This window comes from Triticum urartu, chromosome 4 (genome assembly GCF_003073215.2).
Source record: "Triticum urartu cultivar G1812 chromosome 4, Tu2.1, whole genome shotgun sequence".
Taxonomy (NCBI): Eukaryota; Viridiplantae; Streptophyta; class Magnoliopsida; order Poales; family Poaceae; genus Triticum; species Triticum urartu.
In genome coordinates, this window is record NC_053025.1 from 483841408 (window position 1) to 483856628 (window position 15221).

The window sequence follows — 15221 nt, forward strand, 5'->3', positions numbered from 1 at the left end:
CCATCTTACAGAAATTGATTTGATCGACTACCGAGGCAGCACATCTGAGATTAAATTGGCCAGGTTCTTTGTTCTGGAGGCAAGTGTGCTCAAGGTAATGAGGTTTGGCGTTCTCTGGCGCAACAATGAATGGCGTCCTGATCACCACAAGCGTCTAAGCCTAAATGACAAAGTCTCCGCAGAAGCTGAATTTGTTTTTGAAACATCAAGTGGCCAGAGACTTGAAACCTTATTTGCCCATTAGTGACTTGTCAGGGCGGTGGATTTTAGTTTGTACGATAATGCTGCATCCACCTAAAGTAACGAAAGTTCTTACGTAAAATTCCTAGTAATTGCCTCTTCGTAGGTGCAACATTAATCCTAACATTTGTAATATCAGTTTGAAACTTGTAAGATTGTCGTGTCCTATTCCTACGTTTTAAAAATCTTGTGAATCAAACGGGTCCTGAGTTGGTGAGATGTTGTGCCTCCCATCTATCACCAATAGCCGTCGGATCTAGATCTGACGCATACAAACCAAGCTTCTACATTTTTGCAAAAAGATGCCCGCATTTGTTCCCTATTTACAAACAACTCCTTGTCTCTCACAATCAGCCTTATCTCCTCCCCACCACATCTAGAAGGCTGTGGAAAATCTGGCGTGATGGCCGCTGCCGGAGCCGTCCAACCCCCAATATTGGTGTTCCGTGCAATGCACGGGCATCTACGCATGGGAAATTATGTCGAACAGGGCTAGTTGTAAGCAGGCTAGCTCTACAGCCATGATGATAGTGAATGCAGACGGTGAGGCTGACTATGGTATGCCGAACATGGCGCCTGTACTCAGGTGTCATCTCCGGCGCAGGGTCTTGTCACTTCACTGTGAGGAGCAGCACGTAATAATTTGACCAACGGGTAGTACAGTGCTAGTACTCCTACTAATACATTGGCACTACTACTAGTAGTACTAGTAGCACCACTGTCTGGATTTAGGAGTACTACCACGTCCATCTGGATTTTAATATTTGACTAGCAATATCTAGTAATGGATGTCACAAAAAATGTACTACTCCCTCTGTAAATAAATACATGGTGTTTTATTCCTATCGGCGAGAGAACTTAATTTTTTTTGCTAACTAGAGTACTAATAGGATTACATGCAATGAACTAAACACTACATGTCATGTTTGGTAGTCTCAAGTCATTGAAAGCATGCACGGCCCACATCTCTCATTGGTTGATATGTCATGAAATAAGAAACAAGGAGGGAGTTAATGCACCATGCCTAAGTATTTTGGGATTACTTGCTTTTCGTAAGGTGACTTACACAACATTTTTGTTTACATGCATTAACATTTTATTAGTTAAATCAAAGGTCAAAACTTGGCACAAAATGCAAAGGGGACCAATAAACCAGTAAACATCAAACTTCTCTCGTTTGGCCCCAACTAGAGGTCCGGTGAGATGACTATACTGCACCGGTACGGAGGGGGACGCAGCTTCATTAACTTACGGCAACTGCCTTTGGGTGAATGACACGTGGGCCCAGGGGGTGGCTGGCCCACCTATCATACAGCCAAAGGCAGGTGCAGTAGAGGGCCAAGGAGTAGTACGAAATCCTACACACCTATGAAAGCTAACCAAGGGCAAGAGTGATCACTCGAATCGCAAGATCAGTTGACTAGAAGCTAAGCTAGACCCATGGAGGCGATGAGCGCGAGCATCAGCCGGCTGTGCCAGAAGGTCCATGACGCTGGCCTATGGCCCAGCACCAAGGAACGTCTCCATGTAGTATTGCTTAAGGCCGCCAGGGCAAGGGGCCGCTTGGACGACAGCTTCGTCTCCTTGTTCGACGAGGTCCTCGTCGGTTTCCTTGACAAGTTCACCATCATCAAGAAGCTTGCGGACGACTTTGACGTAAGCCTCCAGCCGACGCGCCCAGGCTCTGCGATACCCGCCACCCTCAACAGCCACTATGGTGACAACCTCTTCGACGCACTGGTGGCCCTGCGACTGCCCGCCGTCACGCCGGAGAATGTCCACCTCGAGGTCGCGCTCGTCGCGCAGCGCCTGGCGCAGCAAGACACCATCAACATAATCACCCACGTCTACACGCAAATCGTCCACAATGACTACTACATGCAAGAGGAGGATGATAGGACGCTGGCCTTCTTGGACCGCAGGGCAACCTTGGACGGCACTATTCAGAAGCACGTTGAGCTCGCCGCCGACGCCGCTGCTCCTCACACGTCGGTTGGTGAACCGGCGCACTAGGCCGTGAGGATGTCGTTGATGGATCCATATGTATTTTTATCTTTCCGTCAAATCCATGTAGTAGTATATGATACTACAGTAATTATCTTACATTTCGCATCAACTTCATAATTTTCGTACATACTCCATGCATGAACGGCGCCAGAACCAAACTTCTCATTACTCTAGGAAAAATCGTTATTTTCTATCTATCGGTCGCGCCATGGCGCAGAACCAAATTTTACAAGTTACGAGTTCAAAAGGAAAAGACTGTCGTGTTCGCGTCGCACCCCCACACGGTTGGTCCGGCACGCCGCTCAAGCAGGAATGCGTGCGGTGTTGCATTTTCACTTACAAGTGGGACCGCAGTTGAGCAAACCGACTATCGGCAAACCCCCACCCCGCCCACCGCGCGATGGCTGAGAAAACAGGAGGGAGAAGAGATGGCTGTAGCATGGACTCCAAGAAAATTGGTATCGGATGGGACTCGTGTGGGTGGCGTGTGCCGTACTGCTAGATGTGAATGCTAATTATGGCCCATGCCACCCCATTATATCGAGGTACGTAGAACAAATTTCCTGCAGTCCGTGCTCATCCCTCCTCTATCTCTCTTCTCAGCCAGCCAGCGGATGCGTGGAGCCCATCGTCTGTTTGCTCACATGCGGCCCCACATGTCAGTGAGAACACAAGAGGACCCACTGAACCTGCACATCTTTCACCTCGACGTGCTGGTGATGAAAAAAAAATCCAATAAAGATCTTCGATGGCCTCTTTTGGAGTTACTCAAGAGTAGTAAGATTCTATTTACAGTTTAACCCAAGATGCACATCTCGTGGCTTCAACTACCACTCTATTTTCTTTCATGACACGACCTGGATGCTGGATGTCCCACGTGTCGGCAAAAGGAGGAAGAACCCAACCAAATCTTCAGTTGTGCTCTCGGATTAGACTAGTTGTGCTAACTTAAAAATTTTATTGTGTACTCCCTCCGTTCCAAAATACTTGACTTCCATTTGTCCAAAAATGGATGTACCTATATACTAAAACATGTCTAGATACATATATATTTTGACAAATAGAAGGCATGTATTGTGCAACGGAGGGAGTAGAATGGATGCAAGTTTTTGTATTGGGAAGAAGAGTACATCCATATATTGATAGAGCGCAATTTAGTAGATGTTCTATCACTTTTAGCTAGCACGGAGGCTAGAGATGAGATTAGTGCACTTGTTGATACTCCTACTAGAATAGAGGCTAGATATGAGACTAGATGCGAGGAAGCAACGTTTACTTCTTTACACTCGAAGAAGAAAGAAGCACGCAAGATCGAGCCTCCGCAGATCAACAATGAATGCATCGAGAAGGAACTAATCCAACTTACAGGAGTAGTAAAATGTATTCTTGTGGTTCTTGTTTTCTTTGGTCTTGCTTTTCTAGTCAAAATTATCGTTGGAGTTCATGCAAAACAGAGGTCCGTTTGGGGTCGTGCGTTGGAGTTGGCCTTACAATTGGGACCGCAGTTAAGGAAATCGACTATCGGCAAACCCCCACCTCGCCCGCCGCGTGATGGCTGAAGTTAGAGAAATGACGAGGTTGAAGAGATTGCTCTAGCACGGACTCCAAGAAATAATATGTTGTCAGATGGATGTCGTGGTGGTGGCGTGTGCCGTACTCCTGGACGTGAATGCTTGTTCTGGCCCATGCCACCCTACTACTCCTACTACTTACTCCTACTATATAGTACTAGTATCGAGGATTCGAGGGGCTGGTTACGTACAACAAACACATTAACATATGGCTTGTTCTGGCCCATGCCACCCTACTACTCCTACTACTTACTCCTACTATATAGTACTAGTATCGAGGATTCGAGGTGCTGGTTACGTACAATAAACACATTAACATATGGCTATAGTAAAAACACCCGCCCGACGCGCGAAGCATGTGAAGCTAGTACAAGTAGTGTACTACTATTGTGGATTGGCCTCATCCAATAACCAGTTGCAATGCACGTACAATTATGTATTCAGAAAATATTTTTTTGCCTCGTCGCACCACTCACTCAGAGAAGCGACTCGAAAGCCATTCATAAATTTAGTAAGTTTATCACAGGCATATCATTTTATTACATACAACAGGTCATCAACCCACATCGACAACGAGGATACATTATAAATACTAAAGTTTTCACCACGCAACAAATAACAAGCAATGAAATGAACTTAAACTCAACCATTCCTCAGCGTTGGAAATGCTTGCTTTGAACCACAAGTGATTCTCTGGGACGGGCCATCGATTGTCGATCTGGAAACCAACGCGGGACTGATCATACAGGCTGAAGCAACCTACTATATCAGTACCAGGGTAGGGAACCACCCAAATGTCCGAGGTATAGACACAATTGCTTCTCATAAATGGTACTAGTAATGTTGTGTCAACAACAGTTGGATCGCCTTTCACCATCATCGGATAGTTTTGTCCAAGGAAGAGCGAGTTTTCTCCAAGACTATCAATTCTGTACCAGGGAGAAGGAGTTGGTGCTAGCACACTAGTATCCATCCCGAATACCATGCAACGGGTGTTGGAATAGGTCCGGAGAGTGCGACCATGGGAGACTACACCTGCTTCCTTAGCAGTAACATCATCAGTGGGCTGTATACACACAAGAAGAGGTGATGTGTAACGCCCTCGATGCGGCTATATCTCCTACGTGTCGAAGCACGACTTAGAGGCATGACCGCATTGAAAGCAATGTCGCAAGTAAGGCAATCTTCACAACAACCCATGTAAATATATAAAAGGGGAAAAGATACATAGTTGGCTTACACTCGCCACGTCACACAAATACATGAATAACATTACAATCATCCAATACACTCATGGTCCAACTATGGTACCAAAATAAAAGATCAACCCCAACATGTGACACGGTCCCCGATCGCCCCAACTGGGCACCAGTACTGATCATCTGGGAAAGACACATAGTAACGACGAGAGTCTTCATCGAACTCCCACTTGAGCTCAAGCGCATCGTCTGTAACGGTATCATCGGTCCATGCATCTAGTTTTGGAAGTAAATTGTGAGTCACGGCGACTCAGCAATCTCGCACCCTCGTGATCAAGACTATTTAAGCTTATAGGTAAGGCAAGGTAATATGTGGAGCTGCAGCAAGCGACTAGCATATATGGTGGCTAACCTATTCGCAAAAGAGAGCGAGAAGAGAAGGCAAAGCACGAATGAAGAACTATGATCAAGAAGTGATCCTATAGCATCCTACGTCAAGCATTACTCCAACACCGTGTTCACTTCCCGGACTCCGCCGAGAAGAGACCATCACGGTAACACACGTGGTTGATTCATTTTAATTAAGTTAAGTTTCATGTTATCTATAACCGGACTTAACAAATTCCCATCTGCCCATAACCGCGGGCACGGCTTTCGAAAGTTCAAATCCCTGCAGGAGAGTCCCAACTTAGCCCATCACAAGCTCTCACGGTCAACGAAGGATATTCCTTCTCCCGAGACATTCCGATCAGACTCGGCATCCCGGTTTTACAAGACATCCTCGACAATGGTAAAACAAGTCCAGCAACACCGCCCGAATGTGCCGACAAATCCCGATAGGAGCTGCACATATCTCGTTCTCAGGGCACACTCAGATGAGCGCTCCATACAACTAAAACCAAACCTCGAGTTTCCCCGAGGGGGCGCTGCACATGGCTCTAGTTTGGACCAACACTCAGAGGAGCACTGGCCCGGGGGGGTTTAAATAAGATGACCCTTGGGCTCCGGAAACCCAAGGGAAAAAGAGGCTAGGTGGCAAATGGTAAAACCAAGGTTGGGCATTTCTAGAGGAGTTTTATTCAAGGCGAACTATCAAGGGGTTCCCATTATAACCCAACCGCGTAAGGAACGCAAAATCCGGGAACATAACACCGATATGATGGAAACTAGGGCGACAAGAGTGGAACAAAACACTAGGCAAAAGGCTGAGCCTTCCACCCTTGACAAAGTATATAGATGCATTAAGATAACAAGATAATATAGTGATATCCCAACAATAAACAATGTTCCCACAAGGAACGATCTCCAATCTTCACCTGCAACTAGCAACGCTATAAGAGGGGCTGAGCAAAGCGGTAACATAGCCAAACAACGGTTTGCTAGGACATGGTGGGTTAGAGGTTTGACATGGCAATTTGGGAGGCATGATAAGCAAGTGGTAGGTATCGTAGCATAGGCATAGCCAAAGAGCGAGCATCTAGCAAGCAAAGATAGAAGTGATTTCGAGGGTATGATCATCTTGCCTGCAAAGTTGTTAGAGTTGACTTGATCCTTGTAAGCGAACTCAATGGGCTCCTCATTAGCGAACTCGTCTCCCGGCTCTACCCAAACAAGACAAACAAACAAAAGGAACACAATCAACCACGTGCAATGCTCAAACCACATGATGCAAACATGGTATGCTATGCGGGATGCGGTATGTGATGCATATGCAAGATTTGAAAAGGAATGATTGAACCTGGACTCAACTTGGAAATCCAAGAGTGTCACTGGAAAGGTAAGGTGATTTCGGTTGAAATCAATATAAAGATCACCGGAATCGGATGAACGGTTTGGAAATGACAAGCAAAACAAATATGGCACAGGTCCGCAATAAACAGCAAGTAGCCATCTAAATGCATCAAGATAAGTATGCTAAAGCACTCAAACATGAAAACAAAATACATGGCAGGGATCCATTCATGATGCTTGACAAAAGATGAACACTGAGCTACGGCTAATTCATCCATTAACAGGTTCAAACAAGCATGGAAAAAGTGCAAATGATAACAGGTTTCAGAGTTTAGAAATTAACACAAGTCTGGAATTTAGCATCAGGAAGCACACTTTAGAGCATGAAAACTACATGCTACAGGAACTTAATACGGCAAAGCAAGGCATGGCATGAAGCTACTCAAAGCACTTAACAAAAGTCCCTTGGTGACCTTGAGCCAAAAGGGATCAGAAAATACAATTGCAATCATGTGAACATGGCAAAAACATAAACAGATCTCAGACTTAGTGAAAAACTGGAGCATGCAAATCTGTTAACGAGTAGGCATGTTTACGAGCTCGATGCACTCGCTACAGAGCATGGCATGACAAACTAAGCATACACCCATCAAGAATACATATCATAGAAGCTAGACATGGCAAGAGCAACAACATAGCATGCACAGATCAATAGCAACATCCTCGGCAAAATCGCTAACAAGTCAACAATCTGCCAGGATTCACGAAATAGCAAAAGTAGAGCTCGATTGACTCAAGCTAGGGTGCTCCATAAATGCAAACAAAGAAATGGATGGATAGAGAACCACAAGGTTAACAAATCATCCTTACTGATCATCCTCAAAAGAGGCACGGATCACTAGGAAACAACATGAACATCTGGCATACCGACAAAAACAGAACAAGGACTTAGTGAAATTCTAAGTCCCTGAAATCAGCATTACCGATTACGCTACTTTGCAATCTTGTGCTAGTCACCACACATATCACAAAAATACATGGTAAGCACCTCTGTAAAGATGGCATGGCATATAACAAAACTCATGTAGAGCTCAGGAGCATATCATGCGAACATTAATCATGGAAAAAATGATAAATAGCTATTTGATGAAACAGATCTGACAAGTTTATCACATAGCCCTCTTCCAACAGCATTTCGGGCATCGAGATGAGCTCAAATGAAAATGATGCAATGAGATGAAATGATGTACTCGTTGAGGCGAACATTTTGAGGATGAACTCGCCGGAGATGGGGACGGCGAGATCCGGCGACGAGGGGCGACGAGTGGCCGCGAAGGAGGAGGTGGGCGCGCGGCGGGGTCGGCGGTCCCCAGCCAGGGCGCGGCAGGGCGCCGGGCAGTGATGTCCGCGGCCGGCCGGCGCGGCGAGGTGGCAGCCGACGCGGGCAAGGAGGCATGGGCGGCGGAGCAGTCGGGCGCGGCGGCGAGGAGGCGACCCGCGGGAGGCGGCGGCTCGGGCCGGGGGGGCCCCTGCCTGGGCCCGGGCGGGCCGGCGCGGGCGAGGCGGCGAAGTGGTCTCCCTGGGACAGGTGGCGGCTCCGGGTTGGTCGGCGGAAGCGGCGGACGTGTCCGGTTGCGGCCGGACGTGTCCGATGGCGCGCGAGGTGATTTTCTAGGGTTTGGAAGGAGGGGATCCAGAATTTTCGAGGAGGGTCTATATATAGAGGTAGAGGGAGCTAGGAAGCTCCAAATGAGGTGCGGTTTTCGGCCACGCGATCGTGATCGAACGCTCTAGACGATAGAATGGGTTTAGGTGGGTTTTGGGCCAAGTTGGAAGGGTGTTGGGCTGCAACACAAACGAGGCCTTCTCGGTCCCTCGGTTAACTGTTGGAGTATCAAACGAAGTCCAAATGGCACGAAACTTGAAAGGCGGTCTACCGGTAGTAAACCAAGGCCACGTGGCAAGTCTTGGTCCAATCCGGAAATGTTTAACCCCCACACATGAAAAGAGGTAGAAAGGGGCACCGGAGGAGATAGGAGCGCCGGAATGCAAAACGGACAACGGGGAAAATGCTCGGATGCATGAGACGAACACGTATGCGAATGCAATGCACATGATGACATGATATGAGATGCATGACAAAGGCAACAACACACGGAGACAAATCCTGAACCCAAGGAAAATAAATTAACTTAGCATCGGAAACGGCAAGAGTTGAGATGCATATAAGGTAAATTACATCCGGGGTGTTACATGATCCATCGGAATTAGTTGCCAGGCGCCATAGAGTATATGGGCGCTGCTCGTCCTCATGCTCATGATCATCACCATCGTCATCTCCCCATTGGTTATAAAAAATTTCAAGTATAGGTGGTGGGATGTTCACAGGACCTTGGAAACACAAGAAGAAGGTTAATTAGTAAAGGGAAACTTGCTAACCCGCATGCATGTGTATGAAACAATTATAATTATGGTGGAAGACAAACGTACCAAAACTACGAGGATCCCATGCAAAAACAGTGCCACGAGTGGTGGAAGCAAACACAAGGCCCTCGTATTGAATTGCATCATAGTACTCATCCGTGTACAGAAACTGATTTTTGAGCAATATCCATCGAGTCAAACCACCAAGGACGGCAACAAGCTTGTCGAAGATAGCAACAACTTGATAGCTGTTGTAATTCCAAGAGCGGCTGGGAACTCGACATATTGATATCTTCCGTTGAAGATAGTCACCATGATCGTATTTGAACGTGCGTACAATACCGGTGTGCTCAACCTCTGGGCAGTCTGCTGAGACTTTTGGAAGTGGAACCCGGTCACGAGTGTACACATTCACAAGTTCCCACTCGTAGTTGGACCCAATGTAAACAACCCAATCTCCATTTGCGCCTGCCCAAGCCCTTCCCTCAAGCGATGGCATCTTAACATCATACGTATCATTATCAAGCTGCATCAACTTGCATAGGGTGAGGCCTCCATCGTGCCGGCGCCAGTCATCAGGGTCACGACGAAGAAGATAGGGGAGATCAAACCGCTCCTTGACTCTTGGGTTCTTTGTAATGATGTTATTAGTTGAGTCGAGAATGGGCTTCAACGAACCTGCCATGCTAGCCGAGGTGATGACGTCGCACCGGTCAATGAGTTCCTCCACCACGTCGTCTTTCAGATCGGGGCAAGAATAACGGGGTCGTTTCCGGCCTGTTCCCTCCATGGAGAAGACGATCGAACAATGGCAGAAGAAAGGGTGAAGGGCTGAAGGAAAATGGAGGAGGGAGAGGAAGAGCGTGCGACCGCAGTTCCAAATTGAGAGGGAAAGGCGAAGAGTCGGTGGACGGTTGCGAGTTTGCCACGGTTCACAAAGAGGCTGTAACACCCCGATACCGATGCGCCAGGTGTCTTCCAGTTATTCGCTGTTGTTGCCATGTCATTCGCTTGCATGTTGCATCTTGCCATGTCATCATGTGCATTGCATTATCATGTTTTCAAACTTGCATCCTTCCGGGTTTTCCCAGTTCCGTCCGTTGTCCGTTCCGAGCCCAGACACACTTGCACGCGTCCGCGGCATGTCCGAAATAGTATTTTATAAGTGGCCGGAAAATGTTCCCGGAATGGGATGAAATTTGGCGTGTTGTCTTATTATAGTGTAGATAGACCGCCTGTCAAGTTTCATCGCATTCGGTGTTCTTTGATAGCCCAAACATTAAACTATAGTGGCATTATAGTCGGGCACACGTCGGACGTTTTCGGTCTCCGGAAACAGTCGCCGGGTCTCTCTCTCTCTTCTCTTCTCTCAGCTCGAGACCGTCTACACAGTCCACTGCCTACCGCCAAGCCCAACCTAACCTCTCTCGTCAGAACACGGCCCTCCTCGCGCGCGCGTCCGAGAGCTGTCCCGGACCCGACCCGGGTAGTCGTCACCGTTGGTTCCAATTCATCCCCAAACGTCCACAAAACATCTCCGTTTTTGTTTTTGGACTCCCTACCTATTTTATTCTCGTCCACCGGATTCTGATCCGATGATCCAGATCCCTCTCCTTTAATCCTTTTGCTATATATACCAGACCAAACCCTAATAACTAGGTTGTTTGTCCCCCTTAGCTGCCGCCACACTCCAAATCCCCCTCGGGATCCATCCCCTTGGTAGCCGCCGCATCTTCCTCGTTTTTCTTAGCCACCCATACAGATCCACTTCCCCTCCCTCGGATCCAATCCACCAACCACCGCAACCTTCTCCCACTCGATCTGGACCGCCAGATCTCTAATCCGACGGCCCAGGAGGCTCCTATCGCCCCAGCCTCGCCTCCCGCACCCTCCGCAGAGGCACTCACCTTGACCCCGAGCGGATCGAGCCAGCCATCCCCGCCGGCGATGGGAAGCAGCACCAGCAGGACCCCGCGGCCTCCTCTGACCTCTCCTCGAGCCAATAGGTCCAAGGCCTCGTCCCTCTCTCTTCTTCCTCTATCGTTTCTTCTCTCTCTCACATGTCTTCCCTTCTCTCTGTACCGCTGCAACAGGGAGCACGTCAGGCACCATGGCTGCCGACGGAACTCCGCCGCCTCGCCGATTCCACACCTTCAGGTCGCCGGCCCAGCCGAACCTGCAAGACACCAAGTCCAACGCTGTGCTTCTCCTCTACCCCGAGCTCCTCCCATGGCGCCCTCGTTCCTGAGCACGTCAACCCCGCCGCCTTGATTTCCTGTGCTGAAGGACCACCTCGCGCGCCTCTGTCCTTGAGAAGGAGCTTGACCTGCTCCCAGCGACCTCGGCCTCCGACGACCTCCATCGCCCAGGGCCCCGGCGACCTCTCCGCCCTGGCCTCCGCCGCCGCACTGGCGAGCGCGACGCGGGAGCACCTCCTGCATCGCTGCTACCGTCTCGAACCTCTCCCAGCGCTCCTTCGTAGACCCCGCGCCAAGTACCTGCCTCGCCGGAGTGGTCCTCGCCGCCGCCCTTCTCCCTCCGCCTTGCCCGCTCGCCGGAGCTCGGGCACTGCTCTGCTTCGTGCCCGTTGGCCCTGTTGTGCGCTGCTCTGCTTTGGCCAAGCCTCCCCGTTGACCCGTTCAAGCTCCAACGTGGACAGCCACCTGGAGCTCAAGCCTCCCCGTGGCCCAGATCTGTTAGACCAGCTACGGGCCTGCCTCCTCCTCTCCACAGTTCCAGGCCAAGGCCCATGGTGAGCGCCCAGCCGCCCCCTGTTTCGGTCCAGTTCTTGTTTTTTTCAGATCTGCGTTTTTAGTATTTTCCCAGAGATAGCAGTTTTACCGAAAACCCCTTGCACAACATGCATATAAAAACTCACAATTCGTGCATCTGATTAAAATGATTTATATATGAAATATGCTTAGAATTTTGTCTAGTTTCTTAATGTCCAACTTTCATCCATGTTTAAAATGTTTAAACTTGCTATTTGGTTAAAGGTGCTCCTATGCCATGCTAAAATGCTTTAATTCATAACTAAATAACTGTAGCTCGGTTTTAAATAATCTTTATATGTAAATGGGGTAGAAAATGCATAGTTGAACATGGTGGCATCTCTTTGCATGTTTAACAACTCAAAAATTGTGTTTAGGGCAGATCAGTACCAAACCTAAAATATGCACATGAGGAGTTTCTGGACTTGTTGTTTTGTTGTTCCGGCCTCATTTAAACTTGCCTAGATAAGTAGTTTTCATTTGCTTCACCCTCTTGCCATGTTTAACAACATTTAATATTGTTGGGTACATAAAAACGATCGAACTAAATAAGTCACGTGGTGTTTCATCAATATGCAACGGAGTTGCATATTGTGCTCCACTTAATTTGTAGGATTGTTTGTGCACTTTGCCATGCCATGACTCATTAAACCGGACATGCATCATACTTGTCTGTGCATTGTGTTGTGCTTATGTGATGGTCATTTACTATGTTGTTTGCTTTCTTTCCGGTGTACTTCTTCTCGGTAATCCGGTAATGTTTCGTTTCTGAGGATCCGTTGGCTACGTTCGTTTGTCTTCTTCATGGACTCGTTCTTCTTCCTTGCGGGATCTCAGGCAAGATGACCATACCCTCGAAATCACTTCTATCTTTGCTTGCTAGATGCCCGCTTTTTCTCTATGCCTATGCTGCGATACCTACCACTTGCTTATCATCCCTCCCATATTGCCATGTCAAACCTCTAACCCACCTTGTCCAAGCAAACCGTTGTTTGGCTATGTTACCGCTTTGCTCAGCCCCTCTTATAGCGTTGTTAGTTGGAAGTGAAGAGTGGAGTTTGTTCCATGTTGGAACATGGATATTTGTTGGGATATCACAATATTTCTTATTTAATTAATGCATCTATATACTTGGTAAAGGGTGGAAGGCTCGGTATTATGCCTGGTGTTTTGTTCCACTCTTGCCGCCCTAGTTTCCGTCATACCGGTGTTATGTTCCTTGATTTTGTGTTCCTTACACCATTGGGTTATAATGGGAACCCCTTGACAGTTCGCCTTGAATAAAACTCCTCCAGCAAGGCCCAACATTGGTTTTACCATTCGCCACCTAGCCTTTTTCCCTTGGGAGTCGCGCATCCCGAGGGTCATCTTTATTTTAACCCCCCCCCCCGGGCCAGTGCTTCTCTAAGTGTTGGTCCAACTGAGCGATGTCCGGGGCTACCAGGGGTAACTCTGGGCTGGCCTACCCGACGTCTTGCTCATCCGGTGTGCCCTGAGAACGATACATGTGCATCTCCTATCGAGATTTGTCGGCACATCTGGGTGGCTTTGCTGGTCTTGTTTTACCATTGTTGAAATGTCTTGTAATCGGGATGCCGAGTCTGATCGGATTGTCTTGGGATAAGGAATATCCTTCGTTGACCGTGAGAGCTTTTGATGGGCTAAGTAGGGGCACCCCTACAGGGATTTGAACTTTCTAAAGCCGTGCCCGCGGTTATGGGCAGATGGGAATTTGTTAATGTCCGGTTGTAGAGAACTTGACACTTAACTTAATTAAAATGCATCAACCACGTGTGTAACTGTGATGGTCTCTTCCCGGCGGAGTCCGGGAAGTGAACACGGTGGTGGAGTTATGCTTGAGCATAGGTTGTTCTAGGATCACTTCTTGATCATAGTTTCTCGACTGTGCTTTTGCCTTCTCTTCTCGCTCTCATTTGTGTATGTTAGCCACCAAATATGATAGTCGCTTGCTCCAGCTCCACCTTATACCTTTACCCTTCCTATAAGCTTAAATAGCCTTGATCGCGAGGGTGTGAGATTGTTGAGTCCCCGTGACTCACAGATACTTCCAAAACCAGTTTGCAGGTGCCGATGTTACCGAGCAGGTGACGCAACCAAGCTCAAGGAGGAGCTCGATGAAGATCTTGTCCCTTGTGTTGTTTCGTTCTAGTTGGTCAGTAGTGGAGTCCAGTTGGGGTCGATCGGGGATCTGTGTAGCATTTGGGGTAGTCTTCTTTTATTTTGGTTCCCTAGTTGGACCTTGATTGTATCTGGATGATGTAATGCTTTTATTCATGTATTGTGTGAAGTGGCGATTGTAAGCCAACTATGTATCTCTTTCCCTTATGTATTACATGGGTTGTGTGAAGATTACCTCACTTACGACATTGCTTACAATGCGGTTATGCCTCTAAGTCGTGCTTCGACACGAGGGAGATATAGCCGCATCGTGGGCATTACAGGTTGGTATCAGATCCTTCCCCGACTTAGGAGCCCCCTGCTTGATCGAATCGCTGGCGTTGTTTAGTCTAGAAAAATGTTTTGAGTCTTATAGGATTATATATATCAGAGAGTAGGATTCTTTTTACTCCTCAGTCCCTTCGTCGCTCTGGTGAGGCATCCTGACGTGGAGTTTGACTCTTCTCTTCTCAAATTTCACTAAAAAAATTTAGGATCACACGGGTATCTTGGAATCGTTCTGATGGTTTTGTAACAAGAACATTGTTCTTGGTGCCTCCTGACATTTAGGGGTTGTGGCAGTGTCCCGGGGAGTTGAGCTCCGAGGTGTTGTCGTCACAATTTTATCGTTGCAGTTCTGGAATACCTGAGTTTCACCGACATCGAAAATCTCTTTTATGCAGTTGTTGGTGAGATAACCTCGACGCCACCCAGTACTGGGGCGGGAGTTCGGGAGTATTGCCATAACTTGTATAACATATGCTTTTCGAAGGTTGAGGTAAATGATTTCCGAAGGTTTCTTGGTGATGTGTTGAAGGATGGATACAGCTGGATGTAGGATTTGTTAGTTTTGGGTGAGATATTATGCTTGGCCTGTATCCCTAACACATGATTGCATAACCGAAAAGTTTCGGGAGTTTATAAGGCTCTTAGGATATCTTTCCGACGGATGTATGATATGAAATTGGGGTTCGACGTCTAGTGGTCCGCCTATCCATGGTTGGTTTTACAGTGGTCTCGTTGTGTCTTAAAGAGTCCTTGTCTATGCTGACTCGGGGACGCTTCGTATGCCATGTGCACTGCCTTGTACATGATGGTGT